The sequence below is a fragment of the Ambystoma mexicanum genome, chromosome 2q (assembly GCF_040938575.1).
Source record: "Ambystoma mexicanum isolate Mex_15411 chromosome 2q, UKY_AmexF1_1, whole genome shotgun sequence".
Classification (NCBI taxonomy): domain Eukaryota; kingdom Metazoa; phylum Chordata; class Amphibia; order Caudata; family Ambystomatidae; genus Ambystoma; species Ambystoma mexicanum.
The window spans coordinates 596438730-596454990 of NC_090924.1; the positions used below are offsets into that span (position 1 = coordinate 596438730).

Here is a 16261-nt window from a genome sequence, read left to right on the forward strand (position 1 = left end):
GCACCATCCTTTTTAAGATTGTGTGTGCTCTCTATGAAGGCCCTGCATTGTGTGACACAACCTATTCTAGTCTTTATTGCAGCTGCATTTTACCTAATGTTTAAATTAATTGTTTACAGGTCACTTGTCATATTTCTCAGTTTCTACGTAGGTTCACCTCGGCAAATGTGTTGGGGCGGGCCACACCTGGTGTTGATTTCATCTGCATCATAACACATGGATGAAAGCAAACAGACTAAAACTCAACCCTAGCAAAACAGATGCTCTGTAATCCTACAGGTTCCAACTCCACCACAATCCCCTGGCCTTAGAAGATGGGCCTTTGCCCATCCTGTCGACCACAGTAAGGAATCTTGGAACGAAAATAGACAACACCTTCACTCTTGATCTACAGGTCAAATCCATTGTCAGAAGCGGTTTCTCCCAGTTGAGCATGCTACACCAGATCTTACCTTACTTAACATTCACCCACTGGGCCATGGCCATAATTTCTCTAACACTATCCACAGCCTCTATCCCGGACTCCCAGATTACCTATTACAAAACGCAGCAGCAAGACTACTTCTCAGAATGAAGCGATTGAACATATCACGCCAGCAATAGGTACTCTCCACTAGCTTCCCATCAAAAAAGGGTTAATTTCAAAACCGTGTACATTGCCCATCATTCCTACCAGAAAGTGGGGACTTCCTCGTTCAGAAGTAAGTTTCAACAATACACTCCTTCTTGAACACTTAGGTCCAGCAATGCTTCACTAGTGCTAGTCCATAACTCCAACCAGAAACAGCAAGGAGTATCCTCTTTTTTATTTCTGGCCACAAGACTGTGAAACACCCTACCAAAACCCCTCCACCTGGAGCAGAACCATCAGATTTTCCGCAAGTAGATGAAGACATACCTTTTCAAACAACCACTTTGAAAGAAATATATAAAAAATAGCAACTGACTAAAAATTGTGCACCAGTAATTTGGATTAATTTACAATTATCCTTTTCCGAAACCCTTGGCAATTTGACTCAAGGAAGCTCTCCCACGTGACAGTGGTCCACAATTTAATCTAAGTGAAATCTACCAACAAGAGCAAGGAAGTGACAACACCCTAACCCACCTCTCCATCCTCCTAACTCTTCAACTAACTCCTCACTACTAAAAATCTTGCATGCTTACTTACACCTCCCACACTCCTAGAGATGATCTCCTAGGTCTATTGTTCTTAACAGATTCAAACCCTATCATGTTCTTTCCACAAATTTGCTTTTAATTTGTGCATGCCACAATTCCAGGAGCTGCCCATATGGCTAACCCACCCAGTCGGTACCAACCACAAACAACTTTGAGATTTTCATATCGACACACAGGTAACGGGTACTTCCGACCTGCATCCATCAACACTAACGTTTTCTGCATTTGCCTCCTGGCTATCCGACAAACACACCCAGCCCTCCTTTCTTACAGAGCCATATGCTGCGAGGCCAACATTATTGGCAGAAGGGCACTATATAAGACCACTTTACATTACATTACATTACAATCACCACCGCTTAGGGGGCATACAGGGCTGTCAACGGGTCGCCAGTCTGCGCTTAGGGAGACCCGAGTGAAGCAAACTGCATGAGCCCAATCTCCCATTAAAAAAGGTACCTAGTTTTTTCTATTTCTATGGCAGCCGTGAGCAGGAGGAGATGCTGGGGGCAAAGCACAAAGCTCCAGCACAGCAGGTAACTGGGGAAGAAGGGGAAAGAGAGAAGGTTGCAGGATGTCTTGGAGGGATAGGGGCAGCTGATGGAGGCATAGCGTGGCAACAGGGAGAGGCTCCCTGTTTCCTCCCCATAATCAAGATGGCAGCACCCATGGAAGGGCCTCAGGTGGATGTAAAACGCAGGTAGTACACGGTGTTTTCCAGCCCATGTTTCTAACTACCTGATTGCCTGAGTTCCCTTCCACAGTTGTGAATATACCATAAATTGTTTTTTTATACTTAGAGTGTTTTATTCTGTGCCAATCACCACCATAGTAGTCTCAAAGTTCTGAAGATACTTCTTAGTTGCCATCAGCAATATGTTTGGCAGGTTTATTGCAACAGATAATATTCCATCTCGCAGGGTACATTTTTGTACCGGAACAAACCCATGCTGCGCTATTTTACTACCTTATGTGAAAAAGAATTAGGTAAACTGATTTTTCGTCAAAATCAGCACAGGAAATCTAAATTCTTAACTGTGGGATCGCACCAGCAATAGCGATGGTTGGGGGCGGGGGGTATTTAGCAAACGCAAGAGATTTTTCTAAGCCCCCTCACCCCATAAATAAACATTTCCATTTGTGGTTATGAATTAATTATTAACACCTGGAAAGTAACCCACGAGAGAAGGTGTGTTTCCTATGATGATGCAAGGAAAGTATAAAAGGTGCACACCTTTTAAACATACAAAGGTTGCTCAAATATTTTCTGCAGAATGCAATTCTAACAAGCTTTTCATATGTACCCTGAACAGATGCTCAGGTGGCCTAGCAGGTAAGTCTCTCGACCTTCCTTCTGGAAACCTGTGTCAGCAACAAAAACCAATAAAAAACATGAAAACCTATTTTGCCGGATCTCGGAGCTGGGAAAGTCTGTCCCAATGACCAGCCGTGCTCAACATTAACCCTATGTGTTCAGATTACAAAGTGATAGAAATTACTTTAGCGTCTCTTTTTTAACAAGATTTCTTTAGCATTTTCATAACATCTCCAGTAATGTAGCACATCAAAAGGTTGGAGCACTATAAGATGAGAACAAAAGTACCATAAAACAAAAGCGCAACAGCAGAGAATTAATTAAAACACCTCATCTCCCCAGAGCCTCATGATCGAGGACACCTGATACCCAAAAGCACCCAACGTCAAAAAAAGGAAGACTATTTAGCCATTTCCCTCCTCAAGCTCTGCCCCCATAACAGAGTAGCCTTCTAGAGTAGAGAAAAGTGTTTCAATAGATTTGGCCTGAAGAACATGTGTTCTCTGCCTTCACATAGTCGATAAAGGGAGACCAAACATCCAAGTAATATTGAAATGTGCCCATCATAAGGGCCGAGACCTACTTCGTAGCCAGTACCTCCCAGATCTTCACCCGCCTATTGCTATGGCTGCACCCTTAGGGTCTTTTCACTGGCCCGCAATCACCAGCCTTGCAGCATGTAGTAAATGAGTGATTAAATGTGCTTTCGGCCCAGACATGGGATAACTACCCTCAAGATCAACATTACCCAGGACAACAGATAATGGATCCCATGGAAGACCTCAAGGATCTCTTTCCAAAAGATCTTGATCACAGGGCAATTCCACCATCTATGCCCCAAATCTCCCGCCAGTCCAAAGCCTCTCCAAAACATTGGGGAAAGTCCCGGGCCCATATTACTTAATCTTTGTTTTGTAAGGTACCACCTACAGCATATTTCCTCTTATTGTAACACACTTTGACAACCTCTGTACTCTCTCCCATGTGCGATTCCAGTCCTCCTGTTCTATCAGCACCCCCAATTCCTTGCTCCATTTTCTCATATAGGTGGATGTATCATATGCTAGATGCGCCTATGAGAGCTGGTAGACTTTGGTTATCCTCTTCGATTGCAAACCATCTCTGAGTGTCAAATCCAGACCCCTCAGAGCCTGGTCTCCCACCTCTCGAGTCCCACCATATGAAGCCCAAAGGCGCAACTGAGCAGAATGAAACTGTTCGCATTGATCCACCCCAAACCTCAATTTACAGTCCTCAAACGAAATCAGGTCAATGTCTCAATATAGGCCTCCACGGGTCAAACACCCTCGAGCCTCCCAAAGCTCAAAGCCAGTACCTGGTAATCCTGCAGAAAAATCAACATTGTGTAACGTCGTGAGAGAGGTACCAGTCCCGGAGACACACCAATTAACCTCAGCGCCCTATCCCAGTTTCGTTGCGTAAAGGCGATCACCCCATGCCACCCTAGCCTTACTGCTCATAAATGGTATCTGCGTTAGAGGTAGGGGTGTAGCTGCCTGTTCAACATCCCTCCAGCCCATCAGTGCCCAGTCTGCACCCCATACAAACAACTGTGCTATCTGTGCTGGCTAAATATATTTTGTAATATCCGCCACCCCTAAGTGGCCCATCTGCTGACTCTGCAACATAATCTTCCTCTGAGCGCGGGGGTTCTTCATCCTCCATACGTATGGCAATATCGCACCCTGAAGATCTTTCAGCTTAGACAAAGGTAACCCCAGAGGCAAAGTGCGGAATGCATATTGCAATCTCGGCACCAGGGTCCTTTTTAGTACCACAATCCAAACCATCCATGAAACCTCCTGCTGATCCCAGCATTTCAAGTCCTCAGCACACGTCTTTAGCAAGGCAGGTATGTTTGCCTCATATAGGGAATGGACAACGGGTGATAACCGGATACCTAAATAGTTATTGGGATCCTTTGACCAATGAATCTGGGACAAACCCTGCAGTTCCAATGATACGTCCAAAGAAAGAGAGACATCCAAACCCTGAGATTTATCTCCATTAATCTTGAAACCCCTTCAAATTCTCTGAGAACCCCCATAGAGGCTGAAAAAGAGGAAACAATATTGCCTAGAATAAGCACGTTGTCATCGGCATAAAGAGACCCTCCATAGACCACCCCTTAAATATTGAATATCTTCCCGAGCCCTAATGGCACATGCAAGTGGCTCGACCGCAGGAGAAAACATGAGCGGCAATAGAGGGCAGCCCTGACGAATCCCTCTCCAAATTGCTATTGGGGACGAGAGATGTCTGTTTAGGTTGATTCTAGTCATCACAATTTGGTATCTCGCCTGAAGAAATGTCCTGATTTTTTCCCCATAGCCAAACGCACAAAACACCCGACAGACATAAGCCCAATTGATAGAATCCAAACCCTTATGAACGTCTACTGCAGCAATACCAATCTGGTGGTGTGTCCTGTGCGCTCAGTCCATCACATTATTCAGTCTATGAATGTTATCATTTGTGTCCCAATGCCTGATAAACTCGACTGATCCGGACCTACCAGGTATGGAAGTGTACGCATTAATCGTTCTGCCAAAATCTTAGCGTACATCTTTGCATCTCTGTTAAGTAAGACTATGGGCCTATAAGAGGTCAGCTGTTTAGCGTCCTGGCCTGGTTTCACCAAAAGCGGTGTCACGGATTCCCCCATGGAAACTGTGACCTTCCCTGAGACAAGAAGCTAGGGTGACCATAACGCCTTATAATATGCATTGGTAAAACCTCCGGGGCGGGGGGCCTTATTGGCCAGTTGGGCACGTATCGCACTCACCACCTCCTCCTCCGTTATTGAAGAATCAAGGTCCTAACTATCATGCTCCTCAATCTAAGAGAGCTGCATACATGCAAGAAACCAACCCTGAGCATCTCCCAGTCTCAGGACCTCTCGAAGGAGTTTCCCATAGCAGGCTTCCACCCATTCCAATTAATGTTACTCCACATAATGATTCTGTCCTGGATTGTCCTGAAGGCAAAGAACAACATTGCGTGGGGCCTGTTTTCTACATAGGCAACCAGATTCGAAAATGCTAATATCATGGGCCTCATTACACGGATGGCGGAGAACCATGGCGCTATTAGCGCCATGGTTCATGCCGGTAAAATACCGGCACCGCCTTGGCGGAAAGGGGAATTACCGCCCCATTCCAAGGTTGGCGGGCAGTAATTCCCCCTTCCACCATTGCCCTTCCCCATTCCCATTTTTGCCCCATAGGGCATAATGGGAATGGGGAAGGCGCTAATTACGGTACCGCAAATTGCGGTACCGTAATTAGCTCCCTGGATCCCTTTGCGGGTTGGTTTTTAACGCCTGCAAAAAGCAGGCGTTAAATCCCCCAACCCGCAAAGGGACCTCGTAGTAAGGCGGTAAGGATTTACTGGTACCGGTGTTTTACCGGTACCGGTAAATCCTTACCGCCATCCGTGTAATGAGGCCCCATGTCTAATCTAGAAGATGATTTGTGGGCATGAGAATAGAAGGTATAACCTCTTTCCGACTGATGGAAAAACCACCATAGCTCAAGCAGAAATAACTCCCTCAGGATCCTAGCTAAGGCTTGCTTATTATGCTTGTCAACGTTGGCGGGTCAAGTTGTTTTATCCAGATGTACATCAAGGACACAAGTGAAGTCTTCTCCTACAACCACCTCCCTTTTGCAGAAATTTCACATGATTTGGAGAAGAGAGGTAAGAAAGGAGTCCTGTGATTCATTAAGGAGCAGAAACAGACAACAAGGAAAACGTGTGCCGATAGTCGTCCCACAATCATTAAATAACAGACTTCCATATCCCACAGGATTGCCATCTTAGTAAACTGCACCCCTTTATTAATGAGGATCGCCACTCCCTCCTCTTAGAGACCCCAGAACCAAAATATTTCACATTGTACTGTGTGTGCACCAGCGGCCTAGTATCCCACTGAAGCAAGTGGATTTCCTGCAAAAGCACTGCAAGTGTCTCCCAACAGGCTTCCTTTTAATAGGAGACTTTAACCCTTGAACATTCAGGGTGTGAATTGCACATAATTCGTCTTGGGACCATTAAGTGTTATTCAAAGCAAACTTCTAATCGGGGTTAATGCAAGCACACATATAAGCATTTAGATATTTCTCCTGTTTAACTAGAACAACAGTTGTTACAACCAATGAAACCAAATAACCAACACTACCCATCACAACCCTACCACCCAATACCCTCTCTGGGCACGTGTTCTGGCATGGAAACCCTCCCCATTCATCGGAGAAAAGAACAGACATGCTAATCCAAAAAGATGAGAGAGAAAAAGAAGAAAAAAAGAGGGAAAGCCCCTGCAGGAAAAGACAGAACATAAGGAACGGCCCCCAGTTGCCAAGAATCAACTCTAGTCAAGCGTATAGAGAGGCAGCACCTCCAATCATTGCAGAAGTACAGAGCAACCCCATCCTGTAATGCAGGGATGGAAGTCCATTCAGTTCAATGGGCCCAAGATCTGACCAGGCCTTTATTGGTGCTGTTTAAGTTGTCTTCTCCACTGTCTGGAAGAGTTATATCACCCTCCATCTCAAGATCCGGATCAGGATGTTCCATTGTCTGTTCACCACCGCAGAGATCACTCGTATCTTCTGGTTTGGAGATGGCTCTCATCTTTCCATCAAGTTCAAAATAAGGTTTAAAAGGGAAGCCCCACTAGTACCGACTATTCATCTCGCTGAGCCAGCTGGCCACTCGCTGCAAGCTCTTTCGTTTCCACATCGTCAGCTGAGATAGATCTTGATAGGACAGTTGAGCACCCTTAAGCATATCTTGGGCAATTTTGAGCTGCTTGCATCAGCTTCTCTTTTGACTTATAGAAACGTACTCTCGTTAGCACATCCGGGATCAACTTTCTGCTCTATTGAAAAGTTGTATAGATCCTGTGAGTGGAATCTAGATGAACGTCATTTGCTATCTTCACCCAGAAATCCTGGATGGTGGCATCCTGCTCTTTATCATGGACCGCCACATGGATGCCCCGCACTGTGGCGTTACTACGACACGATCTATTTTCTACATCTTCCTGTCTCTCCAGGATCTGGTGCACAGAAGAGTCCAACTCAGTGATCCTCTCTTCCAGGAAATCCTGTTCAAAAGCCTGTTCAAATAGTTTGCCCTCCAGTTCTTCTAAGCATTTGTCAGACCTCTACAAATGGCGGTCCAGTTCTGAGATGCTATGTGACAGCGCCTCCGTGCCCAACAGAACATCCGCCTTCAGCTCCAAAAGAAGCACCTGTAGATCAGCTCTAGACACTGAATTCCCTGCCATTTCTGCAGTCCCTGGATGTGTATGGACTTGAGCTACAACTTGGTTAGCTTTCTGCCTTGGCTGCTGCTGGACTTGGAACAGAACCTTTATATCCCCAGCCGGAAAGAACTTCGGTTTAGGCAAGTTCTTAGCCATGGCAATATTCCCCTCTCACTCCTGCAAAAGCATGGAACATAGCAACAGCCCAGTACCAGGAAAGCACAGCTCTAATCATTCTGCCCAGCCTCTCACGTCTAAGCCTCGCTATCAATCTTCTACGTTGAGGGCTCTTCTACTGATCCGCCCCCAACAGCTAGAGTATCACCTCTAGATCAGAGTCCAGACCAGGGGGCCATGACGAGTTACTCACTTCCCTGGGCGAATCACAGGACCGCCTCCTCCGAGCCCGTGAAGGATGCCTACGCTGAATGGCATCCCCAGGAATAGACCTGAGTCCTTAAGCTCCCCACACACAGACCATGGCTCAATGCTCTGAATGCAACATCAATATTCCTCTCTGCAACCCTTCTTTCTGCGGCAGGGCTCCGGTCCCAGCGAAGCAAAATCCATTGGTGACTTCAAGGAGGTCTACCCCCACCTTAGGTATCGGGGGGAAAAGAAAAAAACAACAAGGAAGGTCAGGGGAAGGGGAAAGGCCATATCACGCCACAAAACTCACAGCGAGAGCGACTGCATCGGTCCACCGCTAGGCTACACACCCTACTATAGATTATCTTAACAACTTGTGCTCCAAAGTTATTGCAAAGCCTGCTCCACTCTTAACCGTGTTACAGACATAATAAAATATGGGTGCAAGCAACATTTCTTTTATTCAACCATACCTACACAAATAGCAAAAATAACGCTCAATTATTTTCATAGGAACCTTGTTATCACACTGCAAATGGGTTGTTCTTGGGACATTTAAACGCCTGGAACCAATGTATTTTAGGGTGTCTTATTACCGTCCTTGTGGATGCTAATCAGTTATCTGTGGCTTTGCATTCCGCCATTTTGCCAACACTGTTCTTACACGCATTTTCATCATGGCGCGCACCGTGAGTGCAAGTTCTGGGAAAGTGCCCGCTTGAAAGCAGAGGACGCACTGGAGCAGCTTCGCAGCTGTCCCATTTGTCCTCCAGGCGGGATTTCAGCGCCAAATGGTACCGGGCGCTGAGTACACAGTGGAGAGGAAATACCACAGGCTTATAATGAGCGGGCTTCTCCCAGCTGGGGAGGCCAGCGAGCCATTTGTTGACATCAGCTGCACCCAGTTAGCAGCCAATGCCATACCCGTCTGCTGGGGATCGGAGAACCCCAGCCGAGCTTCGGGTGCTGTTGCAGGGAGGGGGGTTCTCACAATTGGGTTTGTAAGCGGGGCTTTGGGCGCTAAGGTGAAAATGAAGACACTGGGACAGAGTGCTCATTTTTGGATATATTTATTGGGGAGGATTATATGAGGAGCTTCTTGGCTCTGAGTCCAGAGACGGTGTGTTTGAGTTTCCACACCGAGCACACGTTCGTTGAAGTTCTCACTGCTTTTTTTGCTTCAAGACAAGCAATCGCACAGGAGGAAATGAAGTGGAGTAGAACCCTTTCTTTTGTTGGTGTTATTTACATAACCAAGCAGGGGGCTGATTTAGGAAGGGTTATTTGAAAGGGATTTTCCTGTTGGAAGACGCTTATGTAAAACTGGGCCTTTTAACAACTTTTGTTGTACCAAACATAAACATGTTTTTGTCATGTTTTGGGATGTTCAGAAAACAAGTCAACCCCCAAAACCCACAAGCAGAAGTTTGACGCATCTTAGTGTTATTATAAAAAAAAAAAAACGCTGTTAGGGGTGTTATTGTGAACACGTAAACGCGTCTATGAAAGGACACGCTGCACTATTTATTGTTTTGTTCGTGTTCATTACTTGGTCTGTTAACAGACTATGACGCAATCGTGCTGGGAAGCAGTTAATCATGAACGCAAACAGTAAACTCTGTTTTCTGAATGGTCATCGGAAAAGTAGTTCTGGCAATTTGTGCAACAACACTGCACGGAGTGCATCAAATTAGCCCCCCAAAAGACACTGCTATGATATAAACATTGAATACTGCTTTTTGTAAAACGATATCTGCGCGCAGCGGTTGAGGCGTAGCGGTTTCTCCTTAAGAAATGCAAGCTACCATTTTCAAAGCATGTTTCTTCCCCATGCAAATGGCTGAACACTTTTTGGTATGTGTAGTTATAATGAGGGGATTCGCAGTGCACCTGGCCTCCAGGCATTGCGGAAATGAATATGGCGCTGCCCGCCGCCCCCTCTTTAGACAGAAGCTTTTCAAGCGGAATGTGCGCACTAAGAAGGAGACCAATTAGGGGTCTGATTCATGGAATTTTTTGCATGGTTCAAAGTGACTTTGCACTGAAAAAGTACTCTTTGCACTGCACTAAATGGGCCTACTTAAAAAAAGCACTAAGAAGCACTGACTTCATGCTTTTTCGTGAATTAGGTCCATTTAGTGCAATGCAAATAGTAGTTATTCAGTGTTAAGTGACTTTACTCTGCAAAAATACACTTTGCACCACTCTTGTTTCGGGAGGATAGCTCAGGGGCAACGGGCTCGCCTTGGAAGCAAGATGACACAGAGCAACACAGGTTCGATCTCTGGGTATAAAGCACATTATAAATAGCCTATCATATAATATCAGATCTGTGAATTAGGCCTTGTTCAACGTGTTTGCTGGCAGTGCAAATCCTGCGCTAAATGTTCCATGAATTAGACGTCAAGTAAACTGTTTTGACACGTACACGATGCACCGGACAGGTACTGTTCATTTTTGACATGCCTAAAATAGGGGTTTATGTGAAAAACAGAAGATGCGTTCAACACAAGCAAAATGTAATTCTTAGTGTTTCAGAGGGTGGTGCTCAGGCATGTGTGACTTAGCTCAAATTGTCTATTCTATCATCACATATTGGGTAGAAAGTTTGAAAAGGTTTTCTTAATACAGCCCACAAGATTAATGGTGTTTGCTAAACATACCCCAAACATACCCCAGTACCATACCCCATTTCACCGATGCCAAGGATGCTGGTCTATGTTGCACTGATGATCTAAGACATTTTACTGACGGTGTTTGCATACCCACAATATTCTGCTTAGTGGCACCCTGGTGGTGAACCTCCAGAGATGCCTACTGGGTGGCACCATGGTACGTAAGGCTTAGCTGAAATGGCCTATTCTACTCTTGTATTTCAGGTTGAATGCTTTTTTGATGTATTTTTTAAAACTCCCTCATAAGATTAATGGTGTTTGCACTAATGATCCCTAATGATGGTGAAATGGGTATGTGGTTGTCTGCACCCTTGATAGGTGCCTGTTTTCGGTTGGTTATGCTATGTATGAAAGAGTGCTGCCCTATCAGACAAACATGATTTGCTGGAGGAAAAGGATGATTTTGAGCTAATTTGCATACCTACAATGCCCTTATAACAAGTTTCAGAAAGACATTGTAGGCGAACCTCCAGGAGGGGCAGTGAAAAGAGCTGTGGCGCATGTGGAATGTTAGCTGAGGTGGTCTTTTCTACACTCATGTCACGTAGAAGGGGGCCTGATGCATTTTTTTTATGAACTCACCATAACATTGATGGAGGGTGTTGAAAATATACCAGAATGTACCAAGAATAATCATGTTTCAGTGTTGACAAACACATATCTGCCCAATTATTTAATTGCTAGGAGTGGGCATAACGAATGACTGTGATAACCCACTAAAAGTTTGACATTATGACCTTTCAAACATCAGGGACGCAACGCGTCGCAGTCATCTTTTATCATTGCCTACGGAAAGGGTTAAGTCTGCACTCTTCATCTGATGAGGGAAAATACAAGCAGAATAGTATCATGACATCTTTGCTTGGTGGGAATATAGAGGGAACTGCCTTCTGAGAGGCACCTTGAAGGCACCTCAAATGTCCCCATTACAGGTGGTCCGGGCCATGTACGCTTCCTTCCTTTCGCTGGCCTTTGTTTCGGCTTTGTCACTACTAGACTACATGGTCTGTTCTGCTCAGAGGCTTCAGATAATCAGTACACAGCGTGAGTGGCCGTACCACCATGGCCCTATCCCTTCCTAGGGCTCGTTAGCAGCTCATCGCCCCCTCCTCACACACCTGGTCAGTGATACACATTACCATTACTTCTAGTGACAACAGATCGGAGCACAATGGACCCTCTCGTACTGCGGTCCGACCACAGGCCATTGCCTTGCTTCCGAGCCAGAAGGAACCATTTCCCAAGAACAAAGCTGGGATGGGGCAAATTGGACATGCACCGTAAACAAAATGGCCTCCCAGATTTCAAGCGCCTCTTGCTGACAATGAACAGAAAAGACCCATGCCAACACAATCAGCAGCACAGCACAAGGTATGCTGCACCCATAAACAGAGTTTTGCAAAGATTGCTGACCATGTCGTTCCCATATGGGATGTCTGGGTGGAACCCCTGCATTATCGACAAGAAAGCAAAATACAGGAAAAAAGGTCATTCCAGATAATCTTGGGTTGGGTATCAAAAAGCAACTAGTATAAAATCAGCACATATCCATGTACTACAATAACATTTTCACAGCAACAATGTGCTTTTCCAACAATGCTCAATGATGATAGAGAATCCATCAAACCATGCACACCCTACAAGCTTGGGCCCTAGGTCCAGCTGCTTATACCGCTCTCAGGGCCCATAGCATAAGCCCAGTCTCTTCTTCGCGGGCAAAGGGCATGCAATCCAAAGACAATCACACCAGCACAAGTGTTAAAATCCAAATCTGGTCCCTTCGAAGGGACTCAAATAATACAATAGCTTCAACCTTGCCCCTCTTCCACCATTTGAGGACTAAGCAAGAGTTCTACGGAGACCAGACTAAACGGAAACATAACTTTCATAACTTTGCCCAAAGAAGCCCATGTTTAAAACACCCAAGCCCTCAAAGCAGTTTACAAAATGTGGCTGCTGGATGATGTTCATTTAAATTAATCAACTCCACATTTTGTGAAAAGGCTTTTATTTTTCTTCTGTAAAAATGTCTGTTTTGTCTGAGAAACAATTAACTTCAACTTAAAAAAAAGAAAGAACTCTTAAGGTTTAGAACTGTTAGGGAAATATTACACCAGACATGTGGTCTAGCGTTATAAAGAATCCACACTCTCTTTGAAGCTATACACCCCTTTCCCACGTATATAAGGCCATGACGTAGTGGTAGCAACCATACGTGTTTTGGAGTGGTTTTGTTGTAAAAAAAAAGGTACTTTAAAAGTGAGTAAAGTAAATAGAAACACTGAGTTAATAAATTAAATGTATCTGCATAAGTAAAGGATTGTATTTGAATATTTTGTTTTCCTGAAACAGGTTTAACATAAGCATGCATCAGCTGTGATGTAAAGGTAAGCAGTTTCTCTATAAGACAGTGCAAGTATGTTCTCTTGTTTTAGCTTTCCCGCTAGTGTGTTCAAATGCATGTTGCAGTAAAAACAAAGTCCTCCCACAAAGGAAGTGTATTTCTAAAAGAAATCTTGCCTGGAAACTGCATTTCTGTTCCCATGTCTGCTTTTGCAAACAGAATGTTCAGAACATCTTCAGATTATATTCAATACCAGTAGTTAATGACTTGCCTCTAAACATTCTGATCAATAACGATCTGCATGTGCTAATACAAGTTATTTCACACATTTAACATTGCGAAGACACAAGACCTGAAAATATCCTTTAAGGGGAATTAACTTTTTAATCAAAAGGCTGCTTTATCAATCAGAGTGAAAAATACAAAAATGGCTGTTTGTTTTTCATGTAGTAACTTTTGCCCTCATTAGTTTCAGGGTTTGGACAGCTTCCTTCTCACTGTGTGCTTACTTCTGCTTATATATTTGATACAGATATAATCATTAATCAAGTTGCACAAAAGAGGTTATTTCAAAACTAGAAAGATCGAATATGTACAAATATCTTGTTTTCATAAACCTTTTGAAGGAGGCTCTGCCATTAATTTTCACTGTGCACATGAATTCAACATCTATCCCTTTTAATTGCAGGCGGTATTTCAGTCCCTTAAAATTCTGCAAACTGTAAAAGATCTTTTCTTGTGTCCTCTAAATCGTATTGCTTTGAAGAGAGGTTCTTGCTTCAAGTGTATTTAAAATTATTCAGGTGCAATTCTTAAAGTTAACGTTTGGCAAAATTCATGGAAATATTTCAAGCACACCAAAGCACTTAACAAAGCCCACATTCCTAAAGCCCACATTCCTGAAGGCCACATTCGCATAACCCACATTCCTTTACCAGACACCCCCAACTAGAGAGAATCCTGTGTACATACAGAACAATAGGTAGTAAGATTAGTGAACCATCCACCTTTGCTAGTGAAAAGTTGCAAGAGGTGCAGGAATGCTGTCTTGCAAAAAGCAGTAGGGACCTCGCTTTACCAAAGTGGGCAAAAGTCCAGCAGAAGTGGAACTAAAAGTCACCAGTGACAACAGAGAAAGGGATAGAAAAGTATGACTGATGTGCTAAGTGTGCGCACTGGAAAAAATGGACCAGAAATGCTTTCCAGTTACCTGGGCTACAGTCACACAAAATGTTCAACTGAAAAAATGGACACTAGTTTTAAGTTCCTACAGTTGCTATAGGGTAGGGGGAGATGGCAAAAAGGGAAGTGCTTGATAATGTCACCATTTGGGAGAATTTATTTTTGTTGTAATTTTGTAACAACCTGAAATAATTAAACAAAGTTTCCTTGACCAGGATGGATGACCATTTTCTAACAAGTTCCATTCAATCCACCAGAAACAAGTTACTGACCCAGAGATTGTATGGCTGTTAAATGTGTGGCTATCATGTGGTTAATTTATACATTATAACAACACATAAAATTAGTTCTAACCACGTATGAGACCAGGTGTGAAGAAGAGCAAAGAAGAATGGAAAATAAACATAAAAGACATCCTAAGACCATGAGCCAACAAATCACTGTGACCCCTCTGAAAGCAATCAAAAACCTAAGACACTTTAGGGCTTTGTTTCAAAATCCCAAATGATCCACTTCGGTATACCTTCATTTCTGCAGAGAAGCTGCGCCCCTGCTAACAATACCGCCTGACGCCACCTCCTTAGACTGTTTCCAAGGAACTCTAGGAAACCCTGAAGACCGGCAGATGTTCTCTGTTTTAACCTGTGTTATTACAATGCTGAATGGACCTGACGGAGGGCCTCGTATGATACCCTATCCCTGGCAAGCAGCCAACAAATCCCATCACTTCAGAAGTGAATAACTCACTCGGCCCATAAGATCACTAGCTTTGCCAACACTTGATTTAATGGAGGGACCGTCTCCCCCTTCTGTGCTTAGTTAGGCATCTACTGGGAAGACTGAGTCCTTCATTTTTTGGCAGTCGATATTGAGTACCATTATATTGAATAATGACAGCTATTATCACAGCACTTAGAAGCTACAAAAAAAACCTAACAATATTATTACTGTGTCACTCTCATGTTCATTTTTGACCTCTGATGATGGTTATATTTCACTATATTCAAAATACGTCCACTCTACTGTGTACTATTGAATATGTTGTCATAAGACAGTCAGCCTGTTTTCTTAGTCAATCGCCTAGAATTGTGAAACTCAATAACACATGCCTTTTGTCGAAGGGCCTGCTTGTCCATTCATCTGCAGCTCCCATCAGCCCTATCCAGCACAGTCAGTGGTGAGGAATTATGGGAGACAGAAGGTCGCAGACCCCTGATCTGAAATGTAATCAAATAGTAGGACTAAATAAGTATTTAAGCAGCCACACCCAGGCATCCGTATTCAACCTGTGGGAAACAGACTGAGTGTGAAGCAGAGCAGACTTAGCCCTTTATCCTTCTGAGGGCTATACATTGAGAATCAATACCTCAGTCAAAAATAACAAATATTATTACAGCAGTTAGAAGCAGGAGAAACATGTCAGGAGGTGCTTTATAAGTGAGTGCTATTAATGATGATCAAATGAACTCATGCATGCAAACTGTGTCATTGCGCAACACATTATACTCTCCACACTTGCCATATGTAAATCCTCATTTAAGCAAAAGAACATTTTAAGTTCCACAATAAAGACACACTTCAATGCTCCTGTTCTGGCCTTCTAGTTATACGGATCTGCTATATATTCATAATAATAACTATTCTTCAGTTCAAGTATATCTTTGGGCACATATCTTTTGCATTATGCCTACGTTATAGACACAAGTGAATGTCCCTTGAAAACACAAGCCCACCTGTGCCCCACCACCACAAAACCTCTTGCGCCCTCTCAAGGTCTGGCCTCTTTCCCACCCCACTTCTCCTCAATAAAACATGTTTGCCTGCCTCTAAGAGATGGCACCTACATAGGCACTTTCAAACCAGCCATCAACATTAGCTCCATCAGCTTCCCCACCCCTCCT

General features: G+C 44.0%; 1 protein-coding gene across 6 annotated transcripts in view; it reads right to left on the reverse strand.

Moving 5' to 3' along the window:
* LOC138569611 (sodium channel protein type 5 subunit alpha-like) overlaps window positions 1-16261 on the reverse strand; it is a 1199462-nt gene that overhangs the window by 314362 nt on the left and 868839 nt on the right. The window lies entirely within an intron of this gene.